This window comes from Bactrocera dorsalis, chromosome 2 (genome assembly GCF_023373825.1).
Source record: "Bactrocera dorsalis isolate Fly_Bdor chromosome 2, ASM2337382v1, whole genome shotgun sequence".
Lineage (NCBI taxonomy): Eukaryota > Metazoa > Arthropoda > Insecta > Diptera > Tephritidae > Bactrocera > Bactrocera dorsalis.
In genome coordinates, this window is record NC_064304.1 from 27383759 (window position 1) to 27405219 (window position 21461).

Sequence of the window (21461 nt, forward strand, 5' to 3'; positions counted from 1 at the left end):
AAAACGATTTATATGTAGACAATAATATACTGCGCACAAAATTGTATACTAGTAATACAAACAGAAATAGTTAGGCAACCGTGAAGAGCTGAGGATCTCCTTTTTCACCACAGTTCCATTTTATGGGAAGCCATATAAATCATTTTCAGCAATCGACATGAGCCACTGGTGTAAGGGAAAAATGAGTCCGGAAAGAGAAGAAAGAAAATCGCTTTAAATAATAACTCAGACATTTATAGCAGGAATACATTTGTATGTATGTAGATATTACATCTGTAGCAGAGCAGAGCAGAGGATCTACTCACATTGATATGTGACTGCGCAAATATGCTCTTATGACTTTATATGTGTGTGTATTCGTATGTGTATTTTTGCGCTTTTCAATTTGTTTATCAATGTGTTTTGAAATATTTGTGGGTGTGCGTATTCTCTGGGGTACATTTTGTAGATGAAATAGCGAAACATAAAATGTATTGGTATTTTTATTTATTATTCACATTGTTGAGAATTGCTTTTAGTTTTTAAATAAAGCGAAAGGCATTTCCAAAGTCAATTGATAAAAGCCTAAAAATCAGAAAAAGTCGCAAAAATACAATCTTTCACACGAACGAAGCGAATCGCATGGAAATTTTACGGTACCAAATGGCAATACACTCTGTTATGTTGTGGGAAAATATTAATACAAATGTGCTTGTATGAATTTAGGTACAGAAATTCTCGCGTTTGATACTTTTCTATGATGCTGGAGGATTTATGCACATACATAGATATGTACATATATCTGATGTGTGCTCAGAAATATTGAAATGTTTGCTTTTGTGAATTCCAAAAATAAACAAATTGGAAAGAACCCACCAAAGAGTACGTAGCAAATTAGCCTCTTTTTTTTTAACAAAATATGACTTGGTCGAATCGGGTGCATAGGTGCTATGTGTTCGACCTAGGAGTTATGGAAAAAATATATAGGTCATTATTGTTGCTATCGAGTGCACTGATACACTGGTTACAACCACTTCCCACTATTCGATCTCCATTTCTAGAGATAATTGGATGGAGGTCTCCTGATTGCAGGCAACCGCCGATGTTCCTCATTTTGTGAAATACTGTGTATACAGAAGTAACTCGAAGCAAACATTTCTTTATGAAACTGTACCTTCTTCTTCTTTGGAAGGAATGAATGATTTTTTTAATAAAGAGCTGAATGAACATAACATAGCTAAGCAATATGAGGGGACATTGTAGTTGGAATATACATAGGTATATAGATTCTATTTAAGAACGAAGCAATGCTCCAACTAAAAAATTGTGAGATGATACTAATTGGAGATAGTGAGAACGTAACCGTCAATGGCGAACGTTATCTCGCCATGATAAACGACTACGAGGTTTGACAATTAAGTAATGAGACTGATTTTATTGCCGAGCTTGTGGTAAACCTGGGAACTTGAAATTCTCTATCTCTTTTTCCGGCATCCCTCCTCCCTCTCTCTATATATGTACCATCGCTCTAGATTATTTAGTTTGCCTGCTGCGTCAAGTTGAGTAGACGTGTGTTTGTATTGTTCGTCACGAAAATGGAAAAACGAAATCAAGAGCAACGCGTCGCGATAAAATTTTGCGCCAGATTGGGCAAAACAGCTTCGGAAACGTACGCTAAAATTGTAAGAGTGTATGGCGATTGTGCTCTTAGTCGTGCCAAAGCTCACAATGGTTGTCTCCACGCGCCTCCGCCCGAAAAAGCTCGCATGAGCAAGTCGCAGGTGAAAACGATGATTATTGCCGTTTTTGATAGCCGTGGAATCGTCTAAGAAGAATTCCTTCCACCTGGGAAAACTGTGAATCAAGTCTACTATTGCCAAGTACTCGAAAGATTGCGAAACGAGTCAACAGGGTGCGACAGACATCGCTCTTAACTGGATCCTCCATCACCACAACGCGCCGTGCCACACCGCCCACAGCGTGTGCCAGTATTCGCCCAACATGTCACCCTGTGACTTTTTTTGTTTCTTAAAATAAAGTCGGTGGAAAAAGGAACCCATTTTGAGTCCATAACGGACATCCAGGCGGCCGTGACGAGGGTACTCGCGGACATCCCAGTCGAAGCATTCCAGAAATGTTACGAAACATGGAAAATGCGCTGGAGTCGCTGCATAACTGCCCAAGGGGACTACTTTGAAGGGGGTGTAGAAGATGCAGAGTTGTAGAATAATGTTCAAATATATCGGACTTTAACAAATAATAACTCTACTTGCATGTGTCTTTTTAAAGAACATAACACACTAATTGCGCCCCACTTTCGGTTGGCCTTCACTTTCGGTATTTTTTAAGGCTTTCGCATTTTAATTACGCCAGTCTCTGACTGCGCTTTTGGCTTATCACCGCCTGTTAATATGGTAAAAGGGGACATGCAAATGAAGATGTATATTAGCGTGTGCATACACTCAAGCAAATGAACACACATGACGAGCCACTCGGCCATGTAAGCTGAATTCAACAACAAAAGCGCTGCTCACCATCCGATTTAGGTTTACGCCGAAATAAAAAAAACCGCTAACTACCCGTAATGCAACCAAAGCAGCAACAAAATGCGAACAAAAACATCTAACGGTATGTGTTGCACGACAGCTGCCCAAGCAAAGAAAAACAATTTTTCGCCGTTCACAGGTTTCGTCTGTTTCATTACAATCCCCCGCAATTCTGGCGGACTTTTTTCCAACGCACACACACATATGCATAGAAGAGGTGGCTTTTTGTTGCAAGTGACAGCAGCATGTTGCAAACTTTTATTTTCATGCCATTTTCCGCAATTTTTTCTCGACTAACCTTAAAAGTTTTTTGATTGCCACTCGGTGTGTTTTTGGATTTTTTCCGCAAAGCCTTAATGAATTTTTTCGCACTGATTGCAAACACTTCACTTCGGCGAAGTAACTATTTATTTAAATTCGTTGGCGTTTCATATACTTATTACACAAACCTGACTGAACTTTAGTTGATATGGTGAATATGTGTTAGTTTTTAATATTAAATATATGATATTACATATTATTCTTATTATATAGGGTGATCCATTTCAAGCTTCCCTATCAAAGAGAATGTTTATTATCGTTCGAAAGAGCATTCTTCGGAATCTAAATTTTGAAGATTATCTCTTTCACATTTTGACCGCGGCCAATTTCTGATGACTCGTTCGAGCATTTCGATAGCTAACTGGACTTCGTATGTGATTCAAATCAGATCGGTGGATACATATTCAGTATTTTCGAATAACCGTGTAGAAAACTTCTTCGGTCCAGTTTCACGTATTTAATGTATTTTTTTTCTATCCGTTCGTAAAAATGGTTGAAACTGAGACGATTTTTCACTTTAATTTGTTTAAATTTTTTGTCTCCACGCCAGTGAAAAATCTGACACTGTCCAGATCCATTTAGGGGATAGTTGCGTCACTGTCAATCGAACTGGCTAACCAAAGCTGTTGCGCCTTTCTGTTGTTACTGATGCTACAGCCGAGTTTGATGGTTTCAACTTTATTAGATCAAAAGCAAACATGATTTTCAGCGGTTCCACACTTCACTGATGACATCTGCGCTCCCTTCGCTATGTGAGTGTTGTTGTTGTTATGCAAATGCTTCTAGTCTTTTTTGCTTCTGTCATTGTTTGCCTAAGTCCCAAAGCATGTGCCATCCATCGGCTTTATTACCATTTCTCCACACTGTCGCTTGCTTGCCAGCAGCGGTAGCTGAATAAACAACCATTTCGCACTTCATTTTCCTTAGTTTTTTTAGATCTGTGTGAAGTTAGGGAGAGTCACCTATAGCCTGCGGTTTGCGCAAACATGGCGAAGCCACATGTATACGCGATAAGAGTTTGTGATTGAGCGAGTTTTTGTGTAAATGAATTTTCCCATTTTTACGTCGATTTGGTTTTTGTTTGGAGACATGTTTTATTTTCACAATAAACTAAATCACTGGTGAGTGAATTTTAATGATTTTCTCTAATTAATGCACTTCTCTTTTTTAAAACCTCTCTATTCCTAAACCAACCCTTCTTTTGTTAACTTAATACTGTTTTTATATTATAGGGCTTACAAAAATATTCCCATTACACCAGTTAGTATATGTTATATCAGTGATTCATAAATCTTTGAGTTTAAAAGAAATATTAAGTTGAGTTCAGTGATTGAGAGATTAGACTAGGATAGCCGCAGTCATTTTCTTAGCAGAGAAAAGAAATCAACTGTGAAAAGTAACTCTGAGTAACTAATTTTGTTGTCTGACTTTAAAAAAGTGAACATTATCGTTATAAGTTTGAAGAATGTTATTGAAACAAGACAGAAAAAATGTTGAGCCTGATATGTAATCCATCATATCTGTGAATTTGTGGGCATCGTCACGATCCGATTACAATCGATCTACAATAAAACTTTATTACATACCGAACATAATGAAGATAGGAGATGGACTACAACTGTCATTTCTTTCACAGATGATTTGCAACCAAAACAAGTGGAGTCAGTATATCGTCGATAGTTGTGAAAAACCTTTTGTATTAAGCAGTTATTCAAAAGCGTTATTGAAGTTTTAGCATGCTAATGGAATAAGCTAGAAAAAAATTAAGTAATTGGTTCAAAAACTACCAAAGAAAATGCCTATATGTAAGCGTGGTAGCATTTGTAAAGCACTTTTTACTTTGCTTTACCACTTTTGGCAGAGAAAGGCTGAATCACCTTGACTGTCACTTGAGTAAATATCTAGGTAACAACCTGATAAAAAAAAGTAGACCATTTAGCAGACTTCCGCTTGATTATGATCGTAGAAGCGATATAGTGAGACCGGTAGTATGTTTGAAAGCATAAAAGTAATACGGATAAGTTGAGAATAACTTTCAGATTCTCTGCCACTGTTTGCAACCGAGCTATTCCTCACTCAGACAGAAAGTCAGCTGCAATGCCTTACCTTGCAGCGCCAATTTGTTGTCAGTCTGCTTGTCACTCTGTCATCACATGTGCCATACACACTCTTTACTTTACCTGGTTCGCTTCTTATTTATATCCTCTACATTGCTTCTAAATACTTTTGTTTCTCATTCATTTCCTTTAAGCGCTTAGGTGAATGCCTCATTAACAGCGTCATTTGCTTTGCGGCAGTGCGCTTCAGACGTCATTCTTTTATATTTGATGGTTTTGTTGTCATTCGAGCGTATTTTCAAGCAAAAATATACATTTTTGTTCTGTTTTTTTTTCTTACAACTGGTATCGCATACAATGCGCTGTAACGCTTGCTGGCGACAAAGCGTTGCTGAAGTCATTCTTGCAGCTTTTATGTGTTGTTTGTTGCAAGAAGTTTTTTCTTTCTTCGTTTTCTATACTACATGTGACTGTTTGTTGTTTGCGTTAAAAATTTATTTAGCGAAACAAACGCGAGCCTCTATAAATATAAGAAATTATTAGCTCCTCTTTGCATCATTAATACCAAAGTTTATGGCAGCAATACAGTTTCTTAACAAATTGTATTTCATTAAATTATCTAAATCCTTAGCATAAATATATTTTATTATGACGTAGAAAGATTCTGTCGTTGCCCATTTTCTTGTAAAGAGCTTCAAGGAACAGACTTCTTCATTTGAAAAGAGAGAAAATTACAATCAAACATTGAAGCCGTCAGCGCGATTTAGTTCGGTTAGCCTGTGTTAGTGATGTATCGGCCTAATCTCTTGTAGCAAATTTAACTAACTTAATATTTGGTTTTATATGTAAGTTTTTGTCCAGAGCATGAGCATTGATGTGACAAATTGGCGACAGCTATTAATGTCTTATATATGATAAATATTTATTTCAAGTTTCAAAATTAATTTTTATAAATTGTGAAATCTTTCCGAACATTAGGAACCTATGAAGAATTTTCCAACAAAATTTTTTAAACCAACCTCCTTGTTTAATTTATAGTTAATTTTATTTGTTTTAATAATTCACCCACTGTCGCACTAAGTACCTCTGATTAACAAAAATGCAAATGAGAATAAAGTTAAGAGCCATTTAATTTTCAATCTAAATTATTCGCGTTTCACAAAGAATATTCAAAGGAAAATATAAGTCCACTCGTATGTTCATAGTATATAAAATCGATGACAAGATCAACGGCGATCAGACGGTGATCCAATTTAAGTCTCGATGCGGTAGCGAAGCGGACCAGGTGATGATGACGGGGCGCCGTGTGTCAGCGAAAGTGTCTACGGCGAAAGTTGATGGTCGAATTGTGTTGTGCGATGATTGTGTGTCAAATTGAGCTGTCTTTTCGTTGCCAATTCTTTGTTGACAGGGTTGGTGTACAAATATGTATAGTTGTGTTGTAATCATCAGCTGTGGTGGTAACTCATTTAAACCTCCTCTTTCTTAAGCCAGATATCTTTCACAGAGTGCTCATTTTAATCAAAATAGCAATCTTAAATAATATTTGTGCCATTAACATTCTCAGATGTCTTCCACGTTACCGTTCCAACTATTTTTGCAAGTGAGAATGTTAAAAAATATATGCAAAATTTCTTTAACATTAATATATGTACATATAATGGTATATGTATATATTTCGCGCTGCACATTGCAAGTGAAAATCTGCACTTCAGCTTAAATCTCTCATTAAAAACCTTGTGGAATCACTGAGTAAACCATTAAGCTACCAGCAAACGCCCACAAACAAGCTGGCCCTTGACACATTTTTCTGGTTACGCTGCCTTTATTGTTTTTGCTTTGCATTTATCTTGTTGTTGTTAAAATTATTGTTGTTTTTATTTTTGCCACTCAAACTGAAATTGCTTTAAAGCTTTTCATTTACTATCACAAAAGTAAAGAACACGTACATATATAGCGCAGATAGTGCTGTGGATATTTTTTGTAAACGAATGTATGTACATATACTTATAGCTACTAACTATAGCTGAACATCATAAATATCTGCACAAAAGGATCTGATAACAAACCTTAGCGACTTAACACAATGTTGAAAGAAAGTAAGTGGACAAAGGCTTCTTTTTTAATATGAGTAAATAAACGAGAAAAAAGTAAAAAATGAAGCGGTTTGCAATAAAGAAGAAAATCCAATAATAATGCGGCTATATAGAGCGTAAATTATTAAAGATAAAAGTGAAGCAAGAATTAGGAGTAATAGAAAAATAATTAAATACAAACCCGCGAAATCTGAACAACAAAAGACGTAGAATGTGATAACGAATCGAAAGAAATCAAATATTCGCGAGTTGAACAAAAGTCGAGCCAAATAATAAAAGTGTGTATTCAAGTAAGAGGCTGAGCGATATGAATGTAGAACCGTAGCGAAATTTGGAAAATTCATGAAATTAACAACAGTAATAATTGTCACTACATGTATAACAATGAAACGATACGAAGGAAGAAAGTTAAACGCAACGTCGGAAGCAACACTTTTGGGACGTGAACGCAAGAGCTCAAGGACCAAAGTTGCCGGCTGGCATGTAATGCTTTGTGTCATACTTGTAATTACATTACTACATACAGGGCACTTGTACACGCTTAAAGCTTGAGGCTAATGTCATCAAGTGTGCCATCGCTAAAACGCGAAACTGAAGGAGCACAAATACACACTCACATATATAGTATATATAAATGGACTTGCGATACTTGCGGAAAAGCACAATTAAACATTTTCTCGCGCTCTGTCGTTAAACCGTTTAAGTGACGAAAACGAGTGTTGCGGGAAATCAAATAACGGTGCATATTGCACAAGCGGAGTGAGGCATGCCAGAATTTTGCTGACATTAAATGTGATTAATGATGCTTTGCTGGTATTACTAAGCTTATTAAAATTGCTGTTTGTTCTTTTAATATTTGTTGTTGCATATTAATTTGGTTTCTCACCGTCTGTTGCTTTCTGAAAATGTGTTATCAAATTTGTCGTCTTTTCGTCATTATGATGACATTGGTTGTGATACATCACACAGCGCAAGTGTTAAATGAAAAAAAGCAAAAAGAAGGGTCCCCTTAACGTGGAAAGATGACATTGATAAACTTTTGTGAAAGTCTCGAAAAACACTGACAATCATAAGAAAATTATTTAACACAATAAATAAGAAGAGCAAACTTGAGAATCTTCTGGAAGGAATAAATCAAGGTTAGATAAAGGCGATGAATACGAAACAAATTTTTGATAGAAGATGCTAATTTTTACCTTTCAGACCATTGGCTGAATAGCTAATGTTTGTTGTAGTTTTTTGTTTTGTTTTTATATCCCAAACAGGATATATTAAGTTTGTTACGAAGCTTGTAGTACCCATAAGGAAGCGTCGGTGACTCTATAAAGTATATAATAGGCTGTCAAATCTCTCCCTTCCGCTTTTTGCTCTTTATTCAATGCTTTATAAAAAAATGTTACAGTGATCGGATTTAGTTCAAATGTGCGCTGTTTCGTTCAATAATCTGTTTCCATCTAGACAGCAACTTCATAATACTACCCTCGTAGAAGTCCCCTCTTTATTCGCGAATAACTCGGTCAGCCACTTTTAACAAACCTCTTTTGAGTTCAACTTTATAACAACAAGGGCGTTCGCAATGGACAGGAACGGGTGGTAATCACTTGGCGCTTTGTCCGGCATATATGGTGGATGCGACAAAACCTCCCATCAGAGCTCTTGTAGCTTCTGACGAGTCATCAACGAAGTGTATGGTCTGGCGCTGTCCTGGTGGAACACTACTCCCTTCCTGTTGGCCATTTCTGGACGCTTCTGGTCGATCGCCTGCTTCAAGCGCTCCAGTTGTTCGCAGTGAATGGTCTGGCCATATGGGAGCAGCTCATAGTGAATGATTCACTTCCAATCCCACCAAACACACAGTAAAATTTTCCTGGCCGTCAATCCCGGCTTGGCCACTGCTTGGGACGATTCACCGGCCTTCGACCATGATCGTTTTCGCTTGATATTTTCATATGTGATCCATTTTTCGTTGCCAGTCTTTTTTTCGTTTTTGCGTGTCAAATCATGCGGCACGCAAATATCAAGCTGTATAGAAACTTGCATAACTCAAACTTCTGCATTTCTAAATTTTCTATAAGTCGAACTCTTGGCTTGGCAATAGAAGTAAAATTTCGTATAAATTTCCTTTCATAGCTCTACGTCTCCCTAATTCAATGTTGCTTTGTGGATTATGGTCATTCCAGTTAAGGGAGTGCAACTGTATATATAACTGGTTGTATGGCTAATGGTGTGCACCTTAAGGTATTTTCCTGGCTTCTATTCTTGCATGTTGCAGGAGTATAAAATGTTCAGTTGCACTTTAACTTAACTCTGCCTTATTTTTTTGTTTACAGATACGCTTGAAACGCTTCCCAATCCTTTATCACTGCTTATCTACTGCCTTTCCAACTTTTTCACCCAACCAATGGCTTGTGATGACTTTATTTGGCAACGCCGGCTTGCTACAATTTGTTAATTGTTTATCGATGGCGACGGCTTTAGTAATACATATTTCTTCAGCTGGCTCTTATCCATCTGTGACTGCTTCACTTTCGCACTTCGAGTATTAATTCAGTGCGTGCACGTTTCCCTTTCGGCGATTTCAGCATTTTCGGTGTTCCTTCATTTTTCTTCTATTCTTCGACGTGCATTTTGCTGCTAGATCTCCTACTACAAATACACATATACAACAAATATTGTTGTAAATTGAAATGAGATGTTTATCAATGAGAATGACTGCAACTTTTAGCACCCTCCCGCTATAACAGCTCTTTTAACACACTGGTTTGTACTACGCCCTAACATTCAATACCATTAATGATGATATTAAAGCGAAGACAGGCAACCCGAACCAACTTTAACCGAACTACTGCCTAACGGTAGTCTTATGTTGCTCGTGCCGGGAACGCCGAACCCGCTACGCAGCTGGAAGTGTTCTTAAACACCCACACAGTTACATTATATAAGAATTGTGTGGCAGCGAAGTTTGTTTTTATTTGGTTGCATGCCACAGCCACCGGAAGGGTGCGACCCAAAAAAAGCCGCCAGGCAACGCAGTCGAAAATGCCACACACCATGCGGCTGCCGGTGCTGAAAGTGTTTGCGGCGAGCATCAGGCAGCGATTGTGGGTTACTCCATCATTTTCACGCAGCAAAGAAATTAGTTGGGTGGTGTATATAGTGCGGTTAGCGATTTGTTGTTAAATATTTACACGCAACATTCGAGGAATAAGGTGCATAGCAGAAATACTTTTATAGATTACATTTTCCATTGTCTTCATGTGACATGTTAACGCGAGGCAAACAGTTGAGCTTTTGGGTTGCCTAATGGGTTAGTGGAGATGCTGATTGAAATGTAGGGGTGCCAAGCAATCCTGTTCCAAGCTCGATTGCTTTACTCCTACTGCTGTGAAATGATTATAAATTGTCACTTTAGGCACAATAAATTGTGGCGATAGGCGTGTCTGTCGCTGTGTAAAACCCAGCGAGTAGCGCTTAATATTTTTTTAGATGTTTGGACATGGCAACATTTTAGATATATAGTATTACTTGCAGTCAAAATTCAAATGGGATTATAGAAAAAACCAAAATCAATAAGTACAAAAAACAAATGGGTAAGATTTGAGGACCACAAAAAGGACTTTTGAAAGCTTAAGCGTCTCTTTAAATATTTTCTCATCAATCTACATCGATATTCTCCATAGTTTGAAAGCTCAAACTGATGTATGAAAATCAGCAGATTCCTTGAACCGGGCAAATTATCAAAAATTTATTTAAAATTTATCAAACTTCATAACCAGAACAAAATTTATCAAATTTCATAAATTTTTGAATGTATTGATTGAGATATTATTTTTAAATATACATTTACTAAGAAAATATGTTATTCATGAAGATTTTCTGCACATTTCACATTTCTTATGTTGTTTAATGTTTCTTCGCTTTTTCACTATCCCCATTTTAAAGGGTTTCTCAAAATTTTCGTGCTTAAACGACAATCGCGATGTCTTCTAACAGAAGGCGCACCACTACATTGGCTTACACCAGGTTACGTATACGCTATGGCTAACCAATTGAGACAACTGGGCTGCCACGCGCTGACCGTCTGGAGTATCTGTTATCAAATAAATTAAGGATGTTGCAAATTAAGGCATTTATCACGATTTTCTAACCAGCCTTTACACTGCATATGAATCCAGGCTGCGAGTAGCGCGTGTGTGGCGTTGATAGAGTATGAAATGGTATAATATTAGCATAGTCCTATACATCCATCAATATCGATTTAATTTTGAATCACATTTATTGATTATCTCCTCTGCGAAATTACGCGTGCATGAACCCAGACTCAAGTTAACTGCGTCCATGTCGTGCTATGCCCACAAACTCACATAAAATATGAGTTTAATGAGCTGCGAGGCTGCTGAGTCTGTTTTTTACTCATGTATACAAACTCGCAAGCGTATGTATATACTTATGTGCTTAATGTTCCCACTTGTGTGGCTGGTAAGCATATGTTCCCCAACTAAAATGCAGAGACAGCGAAATGTACGCACTTGTATATTTAGATGGGATTTTATGTATATGAGACACACAAGTTTTAAATTTCATATAAAGTGATAAAAAATATGGGTATCCAAAGTTTAAAGTCACGTTAGTGGTGCCAAAGAAATTTAGGAAACATTTGCCTATCAATATTGCATGGAAAGTATTATCATAATACATAAATCAGTTCGGGGTAATAATGGGGAAAGCTCATTTGCAAAAGTACATTTTTTATAAAAAAATTAAATCTTATAAAAAAGTTGATTTAAATAAAATTATAATTATTAATCAAAACCTATCCTCCAACCGGAGTTAAACTTACCAATATAAAGAGTTCTTATAAAATTACAATTATTTTTTTTATCAGAGTTGAGTTTGTGAGTTTGATATAATTTATGATATGAAAAGTCAGTTTTTTTTAATTTTGTAAAATCTTTTGCCTTTTATTATAATTTCTTTTCGAAAAATTACTTTGAATTTAAAAATCTTTATTACAAAAGTGAATTGTAAGCGCTTTTTCTTAAGTAACAAAGTTTTTTATAAAAAAATTGCCATGACATGCAAAAATTTTGCAACCATACTTTGAACCAAAATCGCTTACGAATGCAATCTGAAACTGGTATTTCGCATTTTCATTTTTTCTTGTCTTCTTCTTTTTACCTCTGCGCATAAATATGTCCCAACGTCGCAATCAATGTCTGTACTTTTTATTTGAAATTTTCCGGTACATTAAGTCGTTTGTCAGAAGCAATAACCTTACATTAGCATTTTCCCTGCCATTCAACAACAATAAAATGAAATAGAAAAACAAGCCAGCTGCATACATATATATACCCATTTACATGCATATGTAGAGTTATATGGCACTGGAATAACAACTTACTATACTATATAAACGCAGATTTCCGTTTGTGCTCAATTATGCCCACTTTTATCTTCTTGGGTACACATTAAATAACCAAATTGATTAAAAAGTTGCAAGTTTACCTTGAATACTCGAGTATTTGGGGGTTACCAGTACAAGGTCAGCAGATTTCACAGCATCAAAGCAGTGGCTATTTAGGGATTTGGCAAAACTCTGCTTATCATTCTGCTTAATTTAATGTAATAACCATATTGTTCTATAAAGAGACTTGACTGTTCTTTTTGCTTTTCTGTTTCCAGTTTTTGTAACGAAAACCTTGTACTCGAAGCTTATTCACCATACCGAAATCCTAGCAAAACATATTGCAAAGCGAGAGTGAAAGGAATCAAGTTTTTGATGTGGTCTTCTTCACTCTCTTGCGAACTTCTTTGTGTGGCTTTGTAAGGGACGCAAATTTGAAAGGCATAGATTTATATTTATGCAGAGCGTTCGTTCATAATTTGAAGTTAATGAAGATTTGATTAAGAGGCACGAAAAGCAGCCATACAGACAATGGCTGAATTGAGAAATATGAAAATTTTGAAAGTAGAGTATATTTAGGTAAATAATTAGAACGCAGAATCAAATTTTAAATGAAATAAAATTATTAAAATGTGGTCAGAATGCTTTCGTATTATTACAGATAGTCACATGCGTGGCTGATGAAAGCCGCGACCAAAAAAAATTAAATAACTTTTTTTCTATTTAATGAATCTGGTTAATTTTTTTTTTATTTTGCAGATTGACTTTTACATTTAACAAAAATGAACAACTGGGACGCTGAAACAAGAATTTGGATTGTCCGCCGCTATCACGCACTGGAGTCCGTAGTTTCGGTTCAAAGATGGACCATAATGAGACTTGTAAACAATTTTGCCGCGCATGGGACAGTCAACGGAACACCTCACCATCGAAACCCTTCAGTTCGAACGGAGGAAATAATCGCTGCTGTAGCTGCTGCCATACAAAACAATCCACGTGTTTCGACAAGAAGCTTATCTGCTCAAATGGGTGTAAGAAGATAGTCATTACAGTCAATTATGCACAAAGATTTGGACTTATTTCCATATAAAATTCAAATGGCCAATAAACTGAACGCTACAGACTTGCCGATTCGATTGGAATTTTGCCATAAGATGCTTCAAATGGTGGAAGAGGATGGAAACATGTTGAACTGTCTTTTCATGTCTGACGATTTCGATTTAAACCTCATCATAAACAAACAAAATTGTCGAATATGGAGTGCTTCCAACCCACAGATACTCCATGAGACCGAATTGCATCCACTTCGTGTCACAGTGTGGTGTGCAGTTTCATCACGCTGCACAACGGTCACACCAATACGGTTACTGGAGACTGTTACTTGAGCATGTTGAGAGAGTTTTTCTATCCAGAATTACGCCGAATGAGAATTTCTTTCAACTCTTTGTGGTTTCAGCAAGATAGTGAAGCTTCTCAAATAGCCCAACCTGTTATGACAGAATTGCGACGAAAATTTCCCAATAAGCTGATATCCAGAAAATCCACATTCCGTTGGCCATCCAGGTCGCCTGACCTTACTGCACCTGACTTTTTCTTGTAGAGTTATTGCAAACAGGAAGTCTACAAAGCAAAACCAACAAATTTTAAAGAACTAAGGCAATCCATTCGAGAAACAATTTCGGCTATTCCTGTCTCAACTCTCCAAGCAGTAATGAACAACTTTTTGGTAAGATGCCGCACATGCATCAACGAGCAGAGGGGGGCATTTATATTCCATCATTTTTAAAACTAATTCAGCTATATTTAATAAAATTGAATGAGCTTTAACATGAATAAAAAAAAATGAGTTCCATTCCACTAAAAAAAAAATTATTTGAGCTTCTTAATGTAGCAAAATTCATCAGCCACCCTGTACATAAATTTCAGAGGTAATCGCCTGATTGTTTTCCCAAAAAACTAAATCACACCAAACCACACACAAAAATGCTGCAGAAGTTGGCAGGTGCTTATAGTCCAACGGTCGGACGTGGACTATGCTAGCTGCTAGCGCCTAAAGGACGTCTTTGCTGTGGACCAGCTGCCGCGCTGCCACGAAGAAACGCTTTCTTCTGCAATTACTGTTCCAATATGTGTTTGTTGTTACCTGTTAGCTGCTACTGTTAATATCGTAAACGTGATTTGCGAGTTCGAAAACGCACTGCGCAAACGCTTTCGACAGCAGAGTATATATGTATGTGTATGTGTGCTTCTCGTGCAACAAAAAGCTTGATTTTGATTTCGAAAACACTGGCAACAATACCGGGACGCAGCAACATGTTGGTGTGAGTAGTGTTTTGATTGCGTAAGCACGTGCTCTGTTGCAGTGTTAGCATGCTGTTGTTGTTTTTTTTTTTTGGCAACACTCGCTGCTGTATATATAACATATACATGCATTTAGCATATACAAACGCTAATTGTTACTCTTTCATTCCTAATGGATTGTCCTTCTGCTGGCGCTCTTGAAAACTGTTGCAACTTGATTGCGCTAGTTGTTGCGCCTGTCGATGTGTCACAATTGCGCGTTGCATGTCTCGCACTCAGTATATCGACAAAAGCCACTTCTCTGCCTCCGAATATGCAGACTTCCATTGCATTGCTTGAGTTAGCCTTCAACATATTATGCGCTTTTACACAGGTATTTATATTTATATGTTTGTACTCGTATGCTTGTATTGTATAAATGCTATTGTTTTTTCCATTTTCAAACTGCTGTGTGCAACAATTGGCAAATCGATAAGCGTGTCTGCACTGACGCTTTATCTGTTGGGTGTACCGACAATAACAAAAGCAAAATCAATTTGCTTTAAGTCGACGCCGATTGGTAGGAAATACGAGGGTGGCTCAAGACATGAAGCAAACAAAATTATTATTATTATATTATTTAATATGACTATTCAGCATAAGTAACTTGTATCGAAGCCTTGACATCTTAAATAAAGAGTAATTCGACAATTTATTCTGCGAATAAGAAGAAAGAAATCGAATTTCTCGCTCAAGCGAAATATTTATTTGAGAGTATAAAAAATTAGAAAATTTAAATTATGAAAAAAAATGGAAAACGCCGCTTCAATCTACACAAAATTTGGAAATTTTTGAACTTGTCATAATATTTTTTCCAAAAAACTTGGAGAAGCTAGAAAAGGGGCGCAGTGAGCTCTTTCTCGGAGTTCGAGGGAAAGTTTTCAAGAAAAGTAAAAAAAGATAATAAACCATGAAAATAGAGCAGTTGGCTATTAAAATAAAAAAATCTGATTCTTCATTTTCTACAATGAAAGTTAGAAGAATGCAAAATGTCATAAGTTATGACTCCTAAATGACAAAATATACATATATGTATATTTATTTTAGTACTTTTTATAATACAGAATATAATTTTTGTTATGCCTCGTAAAGGGATCATTCTTAGACAAAATGAAGAAATATTCATTACATATATATTTACTACATTTGTTTACAAAGAAGTTCACTAATATAGTACATATACAGGGTCCGACACTCAGCTGTTTATAAATTTGCTGAATGACAGTTCGAAGTATTGTCCACAAGTGTACAAAAGCGTTTTGCCAAAAGTGAAAGCAAAAAAAGTGATCAGTGATGAAATTCAAACGTAACAGTGTGATTGCTTTATATATGTATATTTAGCTGGAAAATCACAGCCAGCAATTGTTCGTGAGCTCTAACACCTTAATGTGAATAAAGTTTTTATTTATCGCACCATCACTCGTTACAATGATACCGGTAGCATCGTAAAACGCCATGGAGGTGGTCATCAAAAGACTGCAACGTCACGTGAGGTGGTTCGGAAAGTGAAGAAGCGACTTGAGCGAAATCCACGACGAAGTGCCAATAAAATGGCTAAAGAACTGAAAATATCCGACCGCAGCATCCGACGCATATTGAAAAATGAGCTCAAGGTCAAGCTTTACAAATTCCAAAGGTTCATGATCTCACATCAAAGCAGCAACAAGTAAGACTTGAAAGAGCTTCGCTTGACCGAAAACGGTCAAATTCCGAACATTGTGTTTTCTGAGGAAAAAATTTTTCCAATTGAGGAATTTGTAAACCGACCGTTCATACGAGAATCTAAGTCTTCGGTTAGCCACCAGGAGGGAGCACCCGCCACAAAAATTGGTTTGGGCAGCTGTCACCGCAGATGGGAGCTCTCCAATTGTTTCCATCGAGCCTGGCGTCGAAGTAAATGCGACATATTATCGAGAAAGTGTTCTGGAGGCTGCTTTGAGGTCGTGGGCAAAGAAACATTTCGGTCGCAAACCATGGACGTATCAAAAAGACTCCGCACCGTCTCACAAAGCGCGATTGAACAAAGAATGGCTAAAAAACAACCGTTCCGAACTTCATTACGACCACACAATGACTCTCGAATTCACCAGATGCGAATCCAAAGCAAAAGTGAATTGGTCCCGAATTGGTGATTATTTTCACACATTTTGTACTTTAAAGTAAATAAAAATAATTTTTACACTTCGAGTGTCAGACTATATGTATATATATCTAAAGCTTATGTGCAAGTCAACAGAGCAATTGGGAAAGAGTTTTTGCTGCAAATAGGAGAGCGAGGTATTACTGAAAAGTGAGCATAGCTGCATTAAAAAAGATAAAACAAAATTTGTTTCTTGTTATTTTAAACACAGTATCCGGAGTCATTTATGTCGGTCTTTATCTAACTGCTGCTCTTCGTGTACAAATTACAAACAACCCTTTAATCATAAAGCAAATTTCGAAAGGAACAGCGGTAAAATAGATTTTGTAAATAAAAATATATGTATACCCAAAATTTATAGTGAACTTATAGATATGTACATAGACACGCAATCGCCGGTAAGGTAGCAGTACTCATACGCCCTGTAGGACGCAGCGAACCACACGGCTTAACATTAAAGCATGCCTCCTCAAGTCACAGGTGCACTCCATTGACTGGATAAGAAAACGATAAAAAAGCCAGTAAGAAAAAACATAAAGTTGAGGCGACTTAAGGCGGGGTAATGAGCCGTTTAACAACGCGTATGTATTCTATGCCGCATACGCCCATACAAATTTACATTTTGTTAAAACAATGTACGAGGTGTGTTCAAAAAGTATCGCGAATTGTAACTGACAGTTTTCTTCGATTGCAGGGGCGTGGTGCATCATGAGTTCTTGCCACAGGGAAGAACGGTTAATAAGGAATATTACCTGCAAGTTATGCGCAATTTGCGCGAAGCAATCCGCCAGAAACGTCCGGATTTATGGAAGAACAAAAATTGGCTTTTGCACCACGATAACGCTCCTGCTCACACATCGTTGTTTGTGCGCGACTTTTTGGCCAAAAACAACACACTAATGATGCCGCAGCCACCGTATTCCCCAGATCTGGCCCCCTGTGACTTTTTCTTGTTCCCTAAACTGAAGAGGCCCATGAAAGAACGACGCTTCTCTTGACGAGATAAAGACGGCATAGAAGGAGGAGCTGAAGAAGATAAAAAAAAATGATTTTTTGAAGTGCTTCGAAGATTGGAAAAACCGTTGGCACAAGTGTATAATATCTCATGGGTATTACTTTGAAGGGGATAAAATAGATATTCATGAATAAATAAATAGTTTTTGAAAAAAACATAAAATTCGCTATACTTTTTGAACACACCTCGTACCGTTCAACTTCTTCTGCATAGTAACCGAAAAAACAGTTTGCTTTTACAAAGGCAGTCCGCTAAGTACTTAGCATACAGAAAAGTGAAAATTGTAAGAAATTCTGATTTATTTTTCAACATATTGTCCTTTTAGTCCGATATACTCGTGCTGGCAATGCTTCAATTTCTTTAACTCGTCAGAAAACTTAGTTTTGTGGAGATATCTAAATTACTTATCTCTGGCTGCGATAACCTCCTCTTTGTTTTATTTTATTTTCTTTTTATATCACTTTCTGTTTATTTCTTGCTTTATTTTACTGGATTTCGAGACAGAAACTGTCTGCAATATGTCATTAATCTCGTCTGCCGTGTTACCGCAAGTGATTTATCATTCCACAGATGTTCATTTGATAGAATGCACGGTAAATTGTGATCTGAAATAGAATTAATCTTCGATATTATGTAATCGAAAAAAATAGATAAGTTTGTGGTTTTTGAATTATAATATAATTATCGGCGAATAAGGAATTATGCAAGCGCTGAGTAACTATACCACCGAAACAACAACTTTTATCTTTAAAAGATTTTTATTAATTTTCCATTTGAAAGTTGGACTTGTTTTCTGCAAAAAACGAAATACATTGATTTTTAGTACAGGGCGCTATCTTATTAAGCTTGTCGGTAAGCACTTTTAGTTAAAAGAACGCCACGAATATTTCGCCACTAACCACAATAGGATCAAAATCAATGCTTGATATCATCGTTTCAAAATGCATTTTTATATTTCTTTTATTAATTTTGTGGAATGCATACTAAAAGTGCTGCCATATTTTTCTACTCATAATAGTGGGCATCAGATCAGTGATTCATACATATCTGCGGATGCAGCCTCATTATCACTAGAATATATTATCTTATTTCCATATAGTCAACTTTATATAGCTGTATGTGTATGTTGTATACTTTTGTATGTATATTCCGTTATATGAATGTGTGTGCTCATTCTTTATCTAACGCGTTGACAATTGTATTTCATGGCTCAAACACAATAAAAGCAACAAAATATGTAGTACAAGCAGTCACAAGGCAAACATTCAGCGCCATGTGGTTCATTGGAGTTCACGGCAAGTGTGTCTGCGAAATCCATCGATTAGCTGCATGTGCATATTTGAGACAATATATGAAATGTGCACACATATATAAAAATAAATGTGCAAAATTTGGTGCGTGAGGGTGCATGTAATCCATATATGCTTTATATATATGTGTCATTTATGTTGTGTGTATTATAAAATGTATTAATAAAATTTATTTTGCATAAGTTCATTAACAAAATACTGGAAAGCATCGAAAATAATCCGTATCTTTTCTCTATACAATATAGAGATATTTACAAAATATCTAATAAAGGGTGATTTTTTAAGATTACTTTTTTTAAAAAAAAAACGCATAAAATTTGCAAAATCTCATCGGTTCTTTATTTGAAACGTTAGATTGGTTCATGACATTTACTTTTTGAAGATAATTTCATTTAAATGTTGACCGCGGCTGCGTCTTAGGTGGTCCATTCGGAAAGTCCAATTTTGGGCAACTTTTTCGAGCATTTCGGCCGGAATAGCCCGAATTTCTTCGGAAATGGTGTCTTCCAAAGCTGGAATAGTTGCTGGCTTATTTCTGTAGACTTTAGACTTGACGTAGCCCCACAAAAAATAGTCTAAAGGCGTTAAATCGCATGATCTTGGTGGCCAACTTACGGGTCCATTTCTTGAGATGAATTGTTGTCCGAAGTTTTCCCTCAAAATGGCCATAGAATCGCGAGCTGTGTGGCATGTAGCGCCATCTTGTTGAAACCACATGTCAACCAAGTTCAGTTCTTCCATTTTTGGCAACAAAAAGTTTGTTAGCATCGAACGATAGCGATCGCCATTCACCGTAACGTTGCGTCCAACAGCATCTTTGAAAAAATACGGTCCAATGATTCCACCAGCGTACAAACCACACCAAACAGTGCATTTTTCGGGATGCATGGGCAGTTCTTGAACGGCTTCTGGTTGCTCTTCATCCCAAATGCGGCAATTTTGCTTATTTACGTAGCCATTCAACCAGAAATGAGCCTCATCGCTGAACAAAATTTGTCGATTTTTCGATTTTTCGAACCGAACACTGATTTTGGTAATAAAATTCAATGATTTGCAAGCGTTGCTCGTTAGTAAGTCTATTCATGATGAAATGTCAAAGCATACTGAGCATCTTTCTCTTTGATACCATGTCTGAAATCCCACGTGATCTGTCAAATACTAATGCATGAAAATCCTAACCTCAAAAAAATCACCCGTTATAAGCTATAATATACGTGAAGGGAGATAATAATTTCTTATACATACGTACAAGCATGCTCCTGTTTGAGCTCTTATGAAGGAATAATCAGTCTTTCTTTGATTCGTTTAAGTTGTAGCCACGACGTGGTCACTGGTATAGCACAGTTCTTGCTTTGGACGCCAACCACCATTTTGACTTACTTAGCAGATTCACCGTCTTTTTTTATCATGCTTCGTTCTAATATGACCATTATTTACGATTTCGAATATACTTTTGCCCAAAAAAATTTAATACCAACTTCGAGAACTAAGTAAACTACTTTAAATTTTAATCATATATAAATGATATACAGGTAACGAGTTTGAGGAACTCATCTCCCTATAAGATTTTAATTTTTAGTAAACTCTTGCAATAAAATAGTTAGTCAGTTTGTATAACAACGCAAACGATATCTCCCTTAACTTCACTCCAACTCTTTATATGTACGAGTATACAAGTATTTACTTTTGTTTTTGCAATTAAAATTGTCTCTGCTTTTCATTTCTGACGGGAAAACATCAGACAAACAAACAACACTTAAGCGCTGTCGAAGCGAGCTCATTTCAAGTAATTAAATAATTATACGCCTCATTTGTGGTTTCCTCTTGTTGCACTTGTTGTCTTGTGCAGGGTCCTTGTCCTATTTATTCTGCTCTGCTGCAACTGGTGCGGCGATATTTTATAGCACTCGTATTTGCACGAACTTAAATGGTATTAAGTTAACCAGTTACGAATTTCCAAGCCAAAACAACTAGTTTTCTGTGGGCAGTGTTTTAGAAAATCAGCTTTTCTCTTTTGGCCTTGAGTGCTATTTACTTTTGGAGCTCGTCAGTTTAAGGGATGGACCAAATTTTAAATTTGATATAAAAGGGTGTATAGTAGCCAATTGTCGAATATGCTTGGAACATTTTTGTGCATGTCTAAAATGAAAATCGATTTACTTTATAAACATTTCAAGTTGATGCGAATCAAATGAAAAGTAAGATCCCTTTTTTGACGCTTTTTTAAATACTGTTGTCACAATCCCAGCTTTC